Here is a 16,428-nt window from a genome sequence, read left to right on the forward strand (position 1 = left end):
TGCTTACTCATGTGCAGAACACTGTACTAAGTGCTTGGGAAGTACAATTCGGCAACAGAGACAATCTCTGCCCACAATGGGCTCACAGTCTAAAAGAGGGGAGACAGACATTAAAACAAGTAAACAGGCAGCAGTAGCATCATTATAAATAAGTAGAATTATATATATATCGTTAATAAAAATAAATAGAATTATAATTATAATATGTACATATATACACAAGTGCCGTGGGGCTGGGAGGGGGGTAAAGTAGAAGGAGGGAGACAGGGCGATGGGAAAGGGAGGGGGAGCAGAGGAAAAGGAGGTCTTAGGCTGGGAAGGCCTCCTGGAGGAAGGTGAGCTTTCAGTAGGGGCTCCACCCAGCTAGTTCCTCACCCTCTCCTGAAAACCTCCTCCCCATCCTCTGTCCCCCACAACCCTCCGCTGACGCTTGTGGACGATGGAGCCCATACCCAGCTCTAGGCTGGGTTTGCCGGAGCTATAGATTTCCACCGTTGCCAAGGTGACCAGGTGTCAGAAACCCATCGCCCTGGAAAGACTCATTCTGTTGTCAAGCCAGGGGGCAGATGTGAGGCCTTGCAAAATCATTGCTTTTCCTTCCCAGGGCGAGGCTCTGATGGGGGCCTGCTGGGATCGGCTGAGCCACACGCCCCAACTGTAGACACTGAGGCAGGAGACGGGGGAGGGCAGGGGAGAACCGGGTTTCGACTTCGAGTTTCCAGGAGTTTCCCTTCCGCTAATTGCCCGAGTTTACAGGGCTGAAGTGAGATGTTAGCACGGCAGCGGCCCAGGGCTAGTCGCACAGAAAGCGGGGTGAACCGTCTCCTCCTCCTCTCCTTCCTCCTTCTCCACTCCATCTGTCTCCTCCTCCCCCTCCTCCTCCTCTCCCTCCACCTCGAAGGGAGGGAGGAGGGGAAGAGGAGAGAAAGGGAGGGAGAGAGAGAAGAGAGGAGAGAAGAGATAGTAGAGAAGAGAAAGGGAGGGAGAGAAGAGAGGAGAGAAGAGATAGTAGAGAAGAGATAGGAGAGGAGAGGGAAGAGAGGAGAGAGAAAGAAAAGTGGGATGAGAGGAGAGAAGAGAAGAGAGAGGAGAGAAGAAGAGAGGAGAGGAGAGGAGAGGAAAGAGAGGAGAGGAGAAGAGAGAGGAGAGAGATGTGAGGAGAGAGAAGATAGGAGAGAAGAGGAGAGGATAGGAGAGGAGAGGAGAGAGATGAGAGGAGAGAGGAGTGAGGAGAAAGAGAAGAGAGAGGAGAGAAGAGAGAGGAGAAAATGAAGAGAGAGGAGAGAAGAGAGAGGAGAAAAGAGTAGAGAAGAGAAAGAAGAAAGGATAGAGGGAGGAAAGAATTGAGGAAATGAGAGGAGAAAAGGCAGAGGAAAGAAGAGAGGAGAGGTGAGAAAGGAAAGGAGAAAGAGAGAGAGAGAGAGAGAGGGAGAGAGAGAGAGAGAGAGAGAGAGAGAGAGAGAGAGAGAGAGAGAGAGAGAGAGAGAAGAGGCATAGTGGCCTAGCGGAAAGAGTTTGGACCTGAGAGTCAAGCGATCGGTGGTCTAACCCCAGAGCCATGATGTGCTCAGCTGTTGAAGCCCTCGGCTCGTGGTGGGGTCAGGGGGCGTTTGGTCAGTGGCCTGGGTGGTGGAGAACCAAGGGCCGGGCCCGGCTGGGGGGAAGGTATGCTCCCCCTTGTGGGGCCGTGCATCTCCTGGGCTCCGCCGAGACCCTCGGGGCACGTGCGCCTGGGCGACCCGGACCTGAGGGGTGGGCGCCAGCCTCACACCCAGTTGACAGATTTTCTGTCGGAACATCTCGTAGCCGTGAGCTCTTCATTTTTATTTAAGCGCTTACTATGTGCCAGGCACTGTTCTAAGGTCTGGGGTAGGTATTCATTCATTCAATCATATTTATTGAGTGCTTACTGTGTACTAAGCACTTGGGAAGTACAAGTCAGCAACATATAGAGACGGACCCTACCCAACAATGGGCTCACAGTCTAGAAGGGGGAGACAGACAATAAAACAAAGCATGTAGACAGGTGACAAAGCATGTAATAATAATAATAATAATAATAATGGCATTTGTTAAGTGCTTACTATGTGCAAAGCACTGTTCTAAGCGCTGGGGAGGATACAAAGTGATCAGGTTGTCCCACGAGGGGCTCAAGTGGAGAAGCCGGGATTTGAACCCATGATCTCTGACTCCCAAACCCGCGCTCTTTCCACTAAGCCATGCTGCTTCCCAGGTGACAAAACATGTAGACAGGTACAAGCTAAGCGGGTACATGTTCCACATGGGGCTCAAAGTCTTCATCCCCATTTTCCAGATGAGGTCACCGAGGCCCAGAGAAGTGAAGCGACTTGCCCAAAGTCACACAGCAGACGAGTGGCGGTGGCTGGATTAGAACTCAGGCCCTTCTGACTGAGGCCCGGACTCTGTCCACTAGGCCACGCTAGTCCTCCCTCCCCTGGAGGGGTCCACCAGTGAATGCACGAGGCAAATTCACACAAAACCTTTAGACTGTGTGAGCCCCATGTTGACAAGGGATTGGTTCCCGTCTGATTGTATTGTGTCTTCCCACACTGCTCATCACCATGCTTGGCACAGAATGAGAGCTTCATACTACAGTTATTACATTTTGGATAATCTGCTGTCCAGCAGGCAGGGTTAATTCCAGCCCCCGTCCCTCCAGCAGGGAAGTTGTCCCCAAAAGACCCCCCCATAACTAAATGGGATGCCTAGTTCACTGTGCAGGGACAGGTATGGGGTGGTCCTAGAGTCCCCACTAGTGAAGAAAAGAAACAAAATGGGCCGTGTGGTTGTCATACACCAGTCATGCCCCCCCCCACCCCCCCCGGGGTCCTAGGAGATCCAGCCGGACTCTAAGATTTATCACCTCGATCCACCCGGATGGAGGAGAGTGAATTAGTGCCTGCCTGCTCCCGAGGCCTGGCACAGCAGCCAAGCTTCTGGAAGCCGGGTTGTGGAAAGAGCCAGGTCGGGTTCCTGGTGTCGATTTGGGAGTAGGAGGAGAGGGACCGGTTGGCGGAAACAGCGGGAGAGCAGGAGGGAAGGGGAAAACCATGGGAGAGGGCAGAATGAGAGGAGGAGAATAGAGGGAGAGGAGGGATTTAGGGAGCAGGTGAAGGAGGAGGAAAGGAGGGGAGACGGCGGAGTGGCAGAGTGACCCTGACTTGCTCCTTATATTCATCCTCCCCCTCAGCCCCATGGCACTTGGGTCCATTTCTGTCATTTTTAAATTTCTATTCATTCAATTGTATTTATTGAGCACCTGCTGTGTGCAGAGCACTGTACTAAGCGCTTGGGAAGTACAAATCTGCAACATATAGAGATGGTCCCTACCCAACAGTAATGTCTGTCTCCCCCTCTCATTGTGGGCAGGGAATGTGCCTGCTTATTGTTATACTGTATTCTCCCAAGTGCTTAGTGCAGTGCTCTGCACACAGAAAATGTTCAATAAATACTATTGAATGAATTTCTAGACTGTGAGCCCACTCTTGGGTAGGGACCGTCTCTATATGTTTCCAACTTGTACTTCCCAAGCGCTTAGTACAGTGCTCTGCACACAGTAAGCGCTCAATAAATGCGATTGATTGATGAACGAGGAGGGGAATGGGGAGGAAGAGAGCAGGGAGAGTAGAGGCAGCAGAAAGTTGTTAACCTGCCCCAATCAAGCCCTCCTCGAGACTCACTCGTGGAAGGAATCGCATGTACGAGCAGAGCACTGTACTGAACTCCTACTTTGTTCAGAGCATTATACCAAGTGCTTAGGAGAGTGCAATCAAGTTAGTAGACGTGAGAAGCAGGTCGGCCTAGGGGATAGAGACCCAGGAGTCGAAGACTGGGTTCCCAGCTCTTCCATTTATCTGCTGTAAAACCTGGGGCAAGTCATTTGACTTCCATGTGCCTCAGTTTCCTCATTTGTAAAGTGCGGATTAAATGATAATGGTATTTGTTAATATTTAACTGCTCTGTGCCACTGTTCCCTCATTGGCAAAATGGGGATTCAGTACCCATGCTCCCTCCTTCTTAGACTGTGGGACCTGATTATGTTGTATCTACCCCAGCGCTAAGTATAACACTTGACACATAGTAGGGCTTGACAAATACTGTTATTATTCATAGTAGTAATAATAATAAACACTTATTATATACCAAACATTGTATTAAACACTGGAATAAAAATAAAATAGACACATGGGGCTCACAGTCTAATTAGGAAGGAGAATAGGTATTAAATCCCCATTTTAGAGATGAGGAAAAGGAAACTGAGGTACTGAGAAGGGAGTGACTCATCCAAGATCACACAGTAGTCAAGTGGCGGAGCCGGGATTAGAGCCTAGGTTTCTTAATTCTCAGATCCATGCTCTTTCCACTAGACCACACTACTTTTCTAAACACCAAAATTAAACACCTGTTCTCTATTCCCCTTCGACTGGATGCCCTGTTTAGGACAGAGATTGTGTCAGATTTTATTATATTTTATGTAATTTATGTATGAGAAGCAGCGTGGCTTAGTGGAAAGAGTGCGGGCTTTGGAGTCCGAGGTCATGGGTTCAAATTCCGGCTCTGCCAATTGTCAGCTGTGTGACCTTGGGCAAGTCACTTCACTTCTCTGAGCCTCAGTTCCCTCAACTGTAAAATGGGGATTAAGACTGTGGGCCCCCCGTGGGACATCCTAATGACCTTGTAACCTCCCCAGCGCTTAGAACAGTGCTTTGCACATAGTAAGCACTTAATAAGTGCTATTATTAGTAGTAGTAGTATTATTACCTCAGCGTTTAGCAGAGTACCTGGCACATAATGAGAAGCAGCGCGATCTGGTGTACGGAGCATGGGCCTTGGACTCAGAAGAATCTGGGTTCTAATGTGACTCCACCAATTTTTGTATTACCTTGGGCAAATCACTTAATTTCTGTGTGCCTCAGTTACCCCATCTGTAAAATGGGGATTAAGACTGAGAGCTCCATGGACAGTATATAATTATATAATTATCATCCCCAGCACTTAGTACAGTAGAAGTACAGAGAAGTACAGTACAGAGAAGCAGCTTGGTTTAGTGGAAAAAGCCCGGGCTTGGGAGTCAGGGGTCATGGGTTCTAATCCAGGCTCTGCCACATATCAGCTGTGTGACTTTGGGCAAGTCACTTTACTTCTCTGTGCCTTAGCAACCTCATCTGTGAAATGGGGAATAAGACTGTGAGCCCCACGTGGGACAACCTGCTTACCATGTATCTACCCAGCTCTTAGAACAGTGCTTGGCACATAGTAAGTGCTTAACAAATGCCACTATTATTATTATTATTAATGTGCTTAACAAATACCATTAAAAATAATAATAATAATAATAATAATGGCTTAACAAAAGCAATTATGATTATCCCTGCTTTCAAGGAGTCTACAGTCCAGTGGGGAAGTCAGACACTAAACTGAATCCCAGAAGGCTGGCAGCATCTGACACGGTCCTGATTTGGGAAAGTGCTGGGTTGGGCGGCCAGCCCGGGAGTGGAGAATGAGGGAGGGGAGAGGTGTCATTGTTTCCCGTCCTATCCGCCTTCCAGATGGGAGAGAGAGGAAGCAATAAACCAATATTTTTCTCCGGGTTTCCCAAGAGATGCATATTAGCGTCTGCCTCTTCTAAAAGGAATAGCAAATTACAATACTTTCCCCTAATAATAATAATGACATTTCTTAAGCATGTACCATGGCCCAAGCACTATACTAAGCACTAGGGAAGATGATGATGATGGCATTTGTTAAGCAGCATTTGAGAAGCAGCGTGGCTTAATGCCTAGGGCTTGGGAGTCAGAGGACATGGGTTCTAATTCCGGCTCCGCCACCTGTCCACTGTGTGACCTTGGGCAAGTCACTTAACCTCTCTGGGCCTCAGTTCCCTCATCCACAAAATGGGGATTAAGACTGTGAGCCCCACGTGGAACAACCTGATCACCTTGTATCTACCCCAGTGTCTAGAATAGTGCTTGGCACATAGTAAGCACTTAACAAACATCATAATAATAATAATTATTATTAAGTACTTGTTTGGTGCCAAGCACTGTACTAAGCACTGGGGTAGGTACAAAATAATCAGGTTGGACACAGTCCCTGTCCAATCACAGGGCTCACAGTCTAAGAGGGAGGGAGAACAGATATTGACTCCCGGTTTGACAGATGGAGAACCCGAGGCTCAGAGAAGTGAAGTGACTTCCCCAAGGTCTCACAGCAGGCAAGTGATGGAGCTGGGATTAGGACCCGAGTCTCCTGACTCATTTATTCACTCATTCAATCGTATTTATTGAGCGCTTCCTGTGTGCAGAGCACTGTACTAAGCGCTTGGGAAGTACAAGTTGGCAACATATACAGACGGTCCCTACCCAACAGTGGGCGTGAGTCTAGAAGAGGGAGACAGACAACAAAACAAGACATATTAACAAAATAAAATAAATAGAATAGTAAATATGTGCAAGTAAAATAGAGTAATAAATCTGTACAAACATATATACAGGTGCTGTGGGGAGGGGAAGGAGGTAGGGTGGGGGGGATGGGGAGGGGGAGAAGAATGGGGGGGCTCAGTCTGGGAAGGCCTCTGATCTTTTCCGGCAGTTCAATTGGGCTTCTTGTACAAATATTTACCAAAATCTTAAACGTTAGAAATCTTACTATTCGGTTCTACACACAGAGTAAGTCGAGGGGTTGGTTGATTCCAAGTGCATCAGTCAGGTAGGGTGGCGAAGAGAGCTGCCCCGACAGGCACTAAATTTGGAACTGGACCAGAGAATCTGGAGGGTGGGGAAGAAGCAGATCCGGGGGGGCAGGGACGCCCCCTAAAATGGGGAGGAATTGGTGGAGGGAGCCCTATCTTTCCCGTGCATTTCCACACACCAAGTCCTCCCACCTGTCTTGCATTCCCACTCCCCATCCCCCAGCTCCGGGCAGTGCCAACGATGGGCAGACTGGAGGGTGAAAACTGCCATGGAGATGCCACCATTATTATCCTTTTCATTAACGGCGAGACTATTTCTCCTGGCTCAGAGACCGTCTCTCAGCAACCCCTTCCCAGAGCCAATTTGTGGTAATTGATGAAAGATGAGATGACCCCCTCCTTCCCCTCCTCCTTCCCCCTTTTCCCTCCCTCCTCTTTCTCCCTTTTCCTCCCTCCTCTTTCCCCTTTTCCCCCTCTCCTCTTTTCAATTCAGATCAATTCAATCATATGTATTGAGTGCTTTCAGTGTGCAGGGCACTGCACTAAGCGATTTGAAAGTACAATTCAGCAATAAAGAGAGATAATCCCTGCCTACACCGGGTTTACAGTCTAGAAGGGGGAAGACAGACATCAAAACAAGTAAATAGGCGTCAACATAAATAAAATTATAGATATGTACACATCAAAACAAGTAAACAGGCATCAATGTTTCCTCTTCCACATCCCCCCTTCTCTTTTTTTTAATGGTATTTCTTAAGCGGTTACTATGTGCCAGGAACCGTACTAAGCGCTGGGGTAGGTACAAACAAAATAGGTTGGACACAGTCCATGTCCCATATGGGGCTCACAATCAATCCCCATTTTACAGGTGAGGTAACTGAGGCACAGAGAAGCTAAGTGGCTTGCCCTGCGTCATGCAGCAGACAAGTGGCAGAACCGGAATTAGAAACCAGGTCCTTCTGGTTCCCAGGCCCGTGTTCTATCCACTAGACCACTCTGCTTCTCTTCCTCTTCCCCTTGTTATGGGCAGGGAACTGTCTACTAATTTTGTTGTATTGTACTCTCCCAAGTGTCTCCCAAGTGCTTAATAGTAGGAAAAGCAGTGTGGCAAAGTGGAAAGAGCAAGGGTTTGGGAGTCAGAGGTCATGGGTTCTAATCCCAGCTCCGCCACTTGTCAGCTGTGTGACTTTGGGTAAGCCAGTTAACTTCTCTGTGCCTCAGTTACCTTATCTGTACAATGGGGATTAAGACTGTGAGCCCCTCGTGGGACAACCTGATTACCTTGTATCTACCCCAGCGCTTGGAACGGTGCTTGGCATATAGTAAGCGCTTAACAGATACCATTATTATTATTATTATTATTAATAACAAATGCCATTGATGGAATGATTGATCTTCCCTCCTCTTCTTCCTCCTCCCCTTTCTCCCCTCTTTTTTATTCTGTAAAAATGGACCTCCCTCCTGGCCGGAGGCTGGGCCCTTCGAGGGTCCCATCCGCCCCTCGACTTGGGGACAACTCGGGGTCCTCCTCCTTCTCCCTTCCCTCCTGCCACACCCGTCCTCATCATCCCAAATCCTAGACCCCGTTGCCAAGGAGCCCACCCAGGTGCGCCCCCAGACCCACGCCCACGCAGAAGGCCGCAGGAGGAGCCCCGGTCCAGGGCCGTGGGAAACTAATTGGGGTGGTCCTGGTGGTGGTGATGGGGTGGTCTTGTCACTCGACAAAGATCCTCCAGCGGAGCCGAGTCCTTGGACCATGGCCCTGGCCCCCGGCCCCCTCCCTCAGCCCCCAATCCCACCAGCTACCGAGCCTGCACCTGCTTCGGAGCTATTTCCATAAATCTGGGAAAGAGACGGGGCGGCGGGGGATAATAATAATGATGGCATTTATTAAGCGCTTACTATGTGCAAAGCACTAAGCGGTGGGGAGGTTACAAGGTGATCAGATTGTCCCACGGGGGGCTCACAGTCTTCATCCCCATTTTCCAGATGAGGTAACTGAGGCACAGAGAAGAGAAGTGAAGTGACTTGCCCAAAGTCACACAGCTGACAATTGGTGGAGCTGGGAGCTGGGGATGCGGACAAGAGGATGTGGGAGTGGAGAGGGGGCGGAGGAGGACTGGTGGGGGGCCACCACGACCCCCACCAGCGAGCCCTTCGGGCTTCAGTCTGAAGAGCTCGTTGTGGGCAGGGATGGTCTCTCTTTATTGCTGTACTGTAATAATAATAATAATAATAGTAATGGCATTTATTAAGCGCTTACTATGTGCAAAGCACTGTTCTAAGCACTGGGGAGGTTACAAGGTGATCAAGTCATCCCACGGGGGAGGCTCACAGCTTTAATCCCCTTTTTACAGAGGAGGTAACTGAGGCGCAGAGAAGTTAAGTGACTTGCCCAAAGTCACACAGCAGACAATTGGCAGAGCCAGGATTTGAACCCATGACCTCCGACTCCAAAGCCCGGGCTCTTTCCACTATGCCACGCTGCTTCTTTACTTTCCCAAGCGCTCAGTGCAGTGCTCTGCACACAGAAAGTGCTCAGAAGATACGATTGAATGAATAAATGGATGAAGCAGAGTGGATTAGTGGAAAGAGCCCGGGCTTGGGAGTCAGAGGACGTGGGTTCTAATTCCTGCCCCGCCACCTGCCTGCTGTGTGACCTTGGGCAAGCCGCTTAACTTCTCTGTGCGTCAGTTACTTCATCTACAAAATGGGGATTAAGACTGTGAGCCCCACGTGGGACAACCTGATTACCTTGTTTCAACCTCAGCGCTTGAACAGTTCTTGGCACACAGTAAGTGCTTAACAAATGCCATCATTATTATTATCATTCTAATCTGCCACTTGTCTGCTGTATGATCTTGGGCAAGTCACTTCACTTCAGCGTGGCTCAGTGGAAAGAGTGTAGGCTTGGGAGTCAGAGGTAGTGGGTTCAAATCCCACTCCACCAATTAGCTGTGTGACTTCGGGCAAGTCACTTAACTTCCCTGTGCCTCAGTTCCCTCCTCTGTAAAATGGAGATTAAGGCTGTGAGCACCCTGTGGGACAACCTGATCACATTGTAACTTCCCCAGCGCTTAGAACAGTGCTTTGAACATAGTAAGCCCTTAATAAATCCCATCATTATTATTATTATTCTCTGGGCCTCAGTTACCTCATCTGTAAAATAGGGGTTGAGGCTGTGAGCCCCAAGTGGGACAGGAACTACTTGATTTGCTTGTATTCACTCCAGAGTTTAGTACAGTGCTTGGCCCATAGGAAGCAAATAATAATAATAATAATAATAATAATAATAATAATAATAATAATAATAATGGCATTTATTAAGCATTTAACAAATACCATTATTATTATTATTATTATTATTATTCTTGTTACTGTTATTCAGTCTGGAAAGGAGCGTTTGCGGCCGGAGCCGGTGTTGCCCCCATCGACCTCTGCAGCCCAGGGCCCACTTGGGCATCTCACGGTCCTGGGGGTCGCGACTGACTGGGCAAAGAAAATAACAAGTGAAAGGGCTTTGGGTGCGGGGAGAAGAGGGAAGGGAGTGGGGGGAAGGAGGAGGAGTGAGCGGGAGCAGGGGAGGGGGCAGAGGATGAGGAAGGGGAAAAGAAGGGGGAGGAGGAGAGGAAGGGGGATAGAGATGAGGAAAGAAGAGGGGAGGGCCTGGAGGGAAAAAGAGAAGGAGGAGGAGTTGGGAGGGGGCTGTGGGAGCGATGAGGAAGGCTGATAGTGCTGGAGCAGGGTCCCAGGGGCAGCAGGGAATAAAACAAGGGGCGGAGGGGCAGAGGGGGCCGGGGTCTCGGGCCGAGCCAGTCCTGGACCAGGGGCTGGGAACGGGCTGAAGGGAAGGTAGCCAGGAGGCCCCTGGGAGAGGCTGCAGTCTGGGAGGACAGGACCGGGAGCCTGGAGGGAAATAATAATAATAATAATAATATTTGGGAAATGCTTACTATGTACTAAGCACTGGGGTGGATACAAGCAAACCAAGTTGGACACAATCCCTGTCCCCCGTGGGGCTCATAGCCTCAATCCCCGTTTTACAGAGGAGGTCACTGAGGCCCAGAGAAGTGAAGTGGCTTGCCCAAGACCATACAGCAGACAAGTGGCAGAGCCTGGATTAGAATAATAACAATAACAATGGTACTTGTTAAGTGATTACTATATGCCAAGCACTGTTCTAAGCGCTGGGGTAGAAACAAGGCAATCAGGTTGTCCCACGAGGGGCTCACACTCTCAATCCCCATTTTACAGATGAGGGAACTGAGGCAAGTCACTTAACTTCTCTGGGCCTCAGTTCCCTCATCTGTAAAATGGGAGTGAAGATTCTGAGCCCCACGTGGGACAACCTGATCACCTTGTAACCTCCCCAGAGCTTAGAATGTGCTTTGCACATAGTAAGTGCATAATAATAATAATAATAATAATAATAATAATAATAATAATGGCATTTGTTAAGCGCTTACTATTTGCAAAGCACTGTTCTAAGTGCTGAGGGTTACAAGGTGATCAGATTGTCCCACGTGGGGCTCACAGTCTTAATCCCCATTTTGCAGATGAGGTAACTGAGGCTCAGAGAAGTTAAGTGACTTGACCAAAGTCACACAGCAGACATATGGTGGAGCCGGGATTTGAACCCATGACCTCTGACCCCAAAGCCCATGCTCTTTCCACTGAGCCACGCTGCTTCTCCAAAGTGAAGTGACGTGCCCAAAGTCACACAACTGACAGTTGGCGGAGCCGGGATTTGAACCCATGATCTCTGACTCCAAAGCCCGTGCTCTTCCCTCTGAGCCACGCTGCTGCGCTCAGTACAGTAATAAATGCTATTATTATTATTGCCCTGCCACTGCCCTGCGGTGTGACATCTGGAAAGCCACTTCACCTCTCTCGTCCTCAGTTTTCTCTTTTGTTAAATGGGGAGAAGATCCCCTCTAGATCGTAAGCTCTTTGTGGGCAGAGAATGGGTCTCCTATCAATTGTTATATTGTACTCCCTCAAGCGCTTAGTACAGTACTCTGCACACATTAAGTGTTCAGTAACAGTGCTTTGCACATATAATATAATAATAATAATAATAATGGCATTTATTAAGCGCTTACTATGTGCAAAGCACTGTTCTAAGCGCTGAGGAAGATTACAAGGTGATCAGGTTGTCCCACGGGGGGCTCACAGTCTTCATCCCCATTTTACAGATGAGTTAACTGAGGCCCAGAGAAGTTAAATGATTTGCCCAAGGTCACACAGCAGACGTGTCGGAGCTGGGATTCGAACCCATGACCTCTGACTCCAAAGCCCGAGCTCTTTCCACTGAGCCACGCTGCTTCTCCTAAGTAAGCATAGTAAGCACTTAATAAATGCCATCATTATTATTATTATTGATTGACTGATTGACTGATCTTTGTTCTCTCTCCTTCTTGGACTGCTTACCTCATATATGTCTCAGGGCTTGGCACCCAGTAAGCTTTTAATAAATACTATCATTATTATTGCAGCTCATTTAGTGAGGGGCCCTGAGCCTCAGTTGCTCCTGACCCGCTGACGTATACCTGGGGCAGAAGGCTTAACAGCCTCCCACTCTGAGGATGCTAAGCCAGAAGCTGGAGAAACATCAGTCCAACGAGAATGATGGTTTCAGGCCAAATTCTCAGTGTCTGACCCATAGTAAGAGCTTAACAAATACTAAAAAATAAAAATTAAAAAGGAGATCATCTACTCCAGCCTCGAGCCTCCACATAGGCCCACCCCAAAACATCCTAAGGAAATGACTGCCTCTCATTTTCCCAAAGTTGCAACAAGTCCAATCCTCCTCTATTAGCATGGCCCTGTTTGTCCTTCATTTGTACTACTGGGAAGTTCTCCTTTAGATCTGACCTAAACCTCTTCTGCTACAATGTCAATGCATTCGCCCAACTGGAAGATGGAAAACAGTAGGCTAGAGATCTCTTCGAAACCCTCTAGGCTGTAAGCTCATTGTGGGCAGGGAATATGTCTGTTTATTATTAAATTGAACTCTCCCAAGTGCTTAGTCCAGTGCTCTGCTCATAGTAAGCACTCAATAAATGCGGTCAAATGAATGAATGAATGAAATTCTCTCTCTCTGGCCCGTCCCCACCCCAGTCCAGCCCTCCAGGACCAGATAACTGCCGAGTTCTCACCGAGGCGGCCCCGGGAGATGTGCTATCAGGATGGTCACCTCCTGTCCCTTTCCTGAGTGACCTAAGCCGCATATCCTGTTATTGCGCTCGCCTGCAATGAGACAGCAAGCGTCCCCACCAACCCCCTCCTCCCCACCCCTATCATGTCTCCAGCAGGTAGGGAGAGAGCAAGGGACCATCCCCCGTCCTCGCCAAGGGGCCCTGGCCTGCTGTCTGCCAACTGCTGGGTGGTCCCAGCCCATCCCAGCCTCACCATTCCTCCAACCTGTGGGCTGGGAGACCCTTGGGTTGGGCTTTAAGGAGACAAAGCAAGATGGCCTTAGCAGAATTGGCCCATGAGGGCATCCTCATGGGCAACCAATGCCCAGGGGGAGGGCAATCCCCCCATCCTCTGCCCTGCTGCTGGATTGGATGGGCTCTGGGCCACAAGCAGGGGTTCGCTGGCAATCAGATGAGGATGTTACTCTTGTTTCCAAAGAAGGGTCTTCACTTATTCCCCTAGGGAATAAGTGCAGCCTAGTGGATAGACCACAGGTCTGGCAGTCAGAAGGACCTGGCCTCTGATCCCAGCTCCGTCCCCTGTCTGCTGGGTGGGCTTGGGCACGTCACTTTACTTCCCTGGGCCTCAGTTCTCTCGTCTGCAAAATGGGGATTCAATATCTGTTCTCCCTTCAACTGAGACTGTGAGTTCCGTGGGGGACAGGGACTGTGTCCGACTCAATTAACTTGTAAAAAAAAAAAAATGATAGCATTTGTTAAGTGCTTACTATGTGCCAAGCACTGTTCTAAGCGCTGGACTTGTACTTAGCCTAGCACTTAAAACAGTGCTTGGCAAATAGTAAGCGCCTAACAAGTACCATCATTATTAATTTTTCACTGGGCCCAGCTGGTTGCCAATTAGATATGCTGAGCCTGTGTAGGAAGCTCTTCTTTCCCCCAAATAAATAATACCCTCAGTGCTACCAGTGTAGACACAGCCAGAAACTAGGAGAGAAAGGGTATCAGGGACAGATTTGAAATGGGAGTGGTGTCTCCTCCTCTTGCAGGGATCTTGAAGGGACAGTGCAGACAGTGGAAAAACCCCGGGGCCTGGAAATCAGAAGATCTGGGTTCTAATTCCCTGCTCTGCTCCCTGCTTGCTGTGTGACCTTGGGCAAGTTACTTAACTTCTCTGTGTTTCAGTTCCCTCTTCTATAAAATGGGGATTCAATACCTCCATAATAATAATAATAATGACATTTATTAAGTGCTTACTATGTGCAAAGCACTGTTCTAAGTGCTGGGGAGGTTACAAGGTGATCAGGTTGTCCCACTAGGGGCTCACAGTCTTCATCCCCATTTTACAGATGAGGTAACTGAGACCCAGAGAAGTTAAGTGACTTGCCCAAAGTCACACAGCTGACAAGTGGCGGAGCCAGGATTTGAACCCATGACCTCTGACTCTCAAGCCCGGGCTTGTTCCACTGAGCCACACTGCTTCTCTTCTCCCTCCTACTTAGACTGTGAGCCCTGTGTGGGACAGGGACTATGTCTGAACCGATTATCCTGTATCTTCCCAAGTGCTTAGACCAGTGCTTAGAACAAATATTATATATATGTATATATAAAATAATAATAATGCAGAGTCTGGAGGCAGGGTCCTGCTCCAGATGACCTGAGAGAATGGTTATCAAAATGGCTATTTATTGAGCACATCCTGAGTGCAAAGTACTGTACTAGCCCCTTGAGAGAGCATCCCAAGATGGGAATGTATGTTCCCGGCCTTCCAGGAGTTTGCAGACAGACGGAGATGATTCCCGAAAGGTAGAAGCAGAGAAAGCAAGAAAAGAAAAAGAACGGCATGGCCTAGTGGCTAGAGCACAGGCTTGGGAGTCAGAGGGTCATGGGTTCTAATTTCGGCTCCACCACTAGTCTGCTGTGTGACCATGGGCAAGTCACTTCACTTCTCTGTGCTTTAGTTCCCTCCTCTGTTAAATGGGGATTAAGATTGTGAGCCCGATGGGGGACAGGGACTGTGTCCAACCCTATTTGCTTGTATCCACCCCAGCACTCAGAGCAGTGCCTGGCACATAGTAATCGCTTACTTATTATTAAAAGAACAGGGGAGCAATTACCAAATTCATTCATTTTTCATTCAATCGTATTTATTGAGTGCTTACTGTGTGCAGAGCACTGTACTAAGCGCTTGGGAAGTACAAGTTGGCAACATATTTAGACGGTCCCTACCCAACAGTGGGCTCACAGTCTAGAATGTCTAGAATTCAGTGTCTAGAATCAGACATTGAATATCAAATCAGGGTGTGTATATACCCGAAGGCTGAGGATGGGAATAGAGTCTCTAGATTTTGAGGACCGCTGTTGGGTCAGAGCGATTGGGGCATTGGAAATGAACATGGGAAGGCTTCGTGGAGGCAGGGGAGGGGAGATATTGCAGTGCTTATCCGCACAGAGGGAAGATGGGAGAAGTCGCTGAACGGATCTGGTTTTCAGCCAGGTTCCCACAATCAGAGGGAGCAGGTAATTGTCTTAGGAATTCAAGCCCCCATCCTTCTCTCGCTGAAACTCCCCCAGGAAATCACTGGGCTAGCGGGGGTCTGGACGGACAGCCAGACTCTGGAAGGCCCCCCTGATTCCCATAGGCCCTGCAGTTCCCACGTCCCTCTTCAATCTCCCTTCTCCTCTAAACCCGGCCCTGGCCGGCTGGCACCCGGGGGAGGAGGGAAATAGGGGGAGGGGGGCGTGTCGATTACTTTTCAGCCGAAATGGACAGCCCGAATAATGAAGGACGCTTTCCCAGAGCATACAGGGCTGGGAACGCCTAGATTCGGGATTCCCGGCCAGGATTCTCATTTGCAAATGAGGGAACCCTCTGGACACCCGAAAGGACTGCGGAGGAGCTGAATTTTCCGCACTGGGAACCCGGTTGAATGTCATTTGCACCTAGAAATTTCAAACCCAGATGCATGGATCTGATAATCCTCCAAGGAGCCTTCCCTGATTAAAAGTCCTTCTTGCCTCTTTTCCTACTCCCTTCTGCGTCACCCTGAATTGCTCCCTTTATTTATTTCCCCCTCCCAGCCCCACAATACTTATAATTATTATTATTATTATTATTATGGTACTCGTTAAGCACTTACTATGTGCTAAGTGCTGGGGTGGATACAAATAATAATAATAATGATGGCATTTATTAAGCGCTTACTATGTGCAAAGCACTGTTCTAAGCGCTGATACAAACGAACTGGATTGGACACAGTCCCTGTCCCAGGTGGGACTCACATTCTCAATCCCCATTTTACAGATGAAGGAACTGAGGCCAAGAGAAGAGAAGTGAATTGCCCAAGGTCACACAGCAGACAAGTGGTGGAGACAGGATTAGAACCCAGGTCCTTCTGATTCCCAGGCTCGGGCTCTACCTTCTAGGCCACGCTGCTGAGCACTTACTGTGTGCAGAGCATTGTACTAAGCATTTGGGAGAGCAGGAGCCCGGGAGAAAGCGAACCTCGGATCCCACAGCTGGGATCTCCATTGCCCCAAAGCTGGAGTCATTAGAACAGT

The sequence above is a fragment of the Tachyglossus aculeatus genome, chromosome 18 (genome assembly GCF_015852505.1).
Source record: "Tachyglossus aculeatus isolate mTacAcu1 chromosome 18, mTacAcu1.pri, whole genome shotgun sequence".
In the NCBI taxonomy this organism is placed as follows: Eukaryota; Metazoa; Chordata; class Mammalia; order Monotremata; family Tachyglossidae; genus Tachyglossus; species Tachyglossus aculeatus.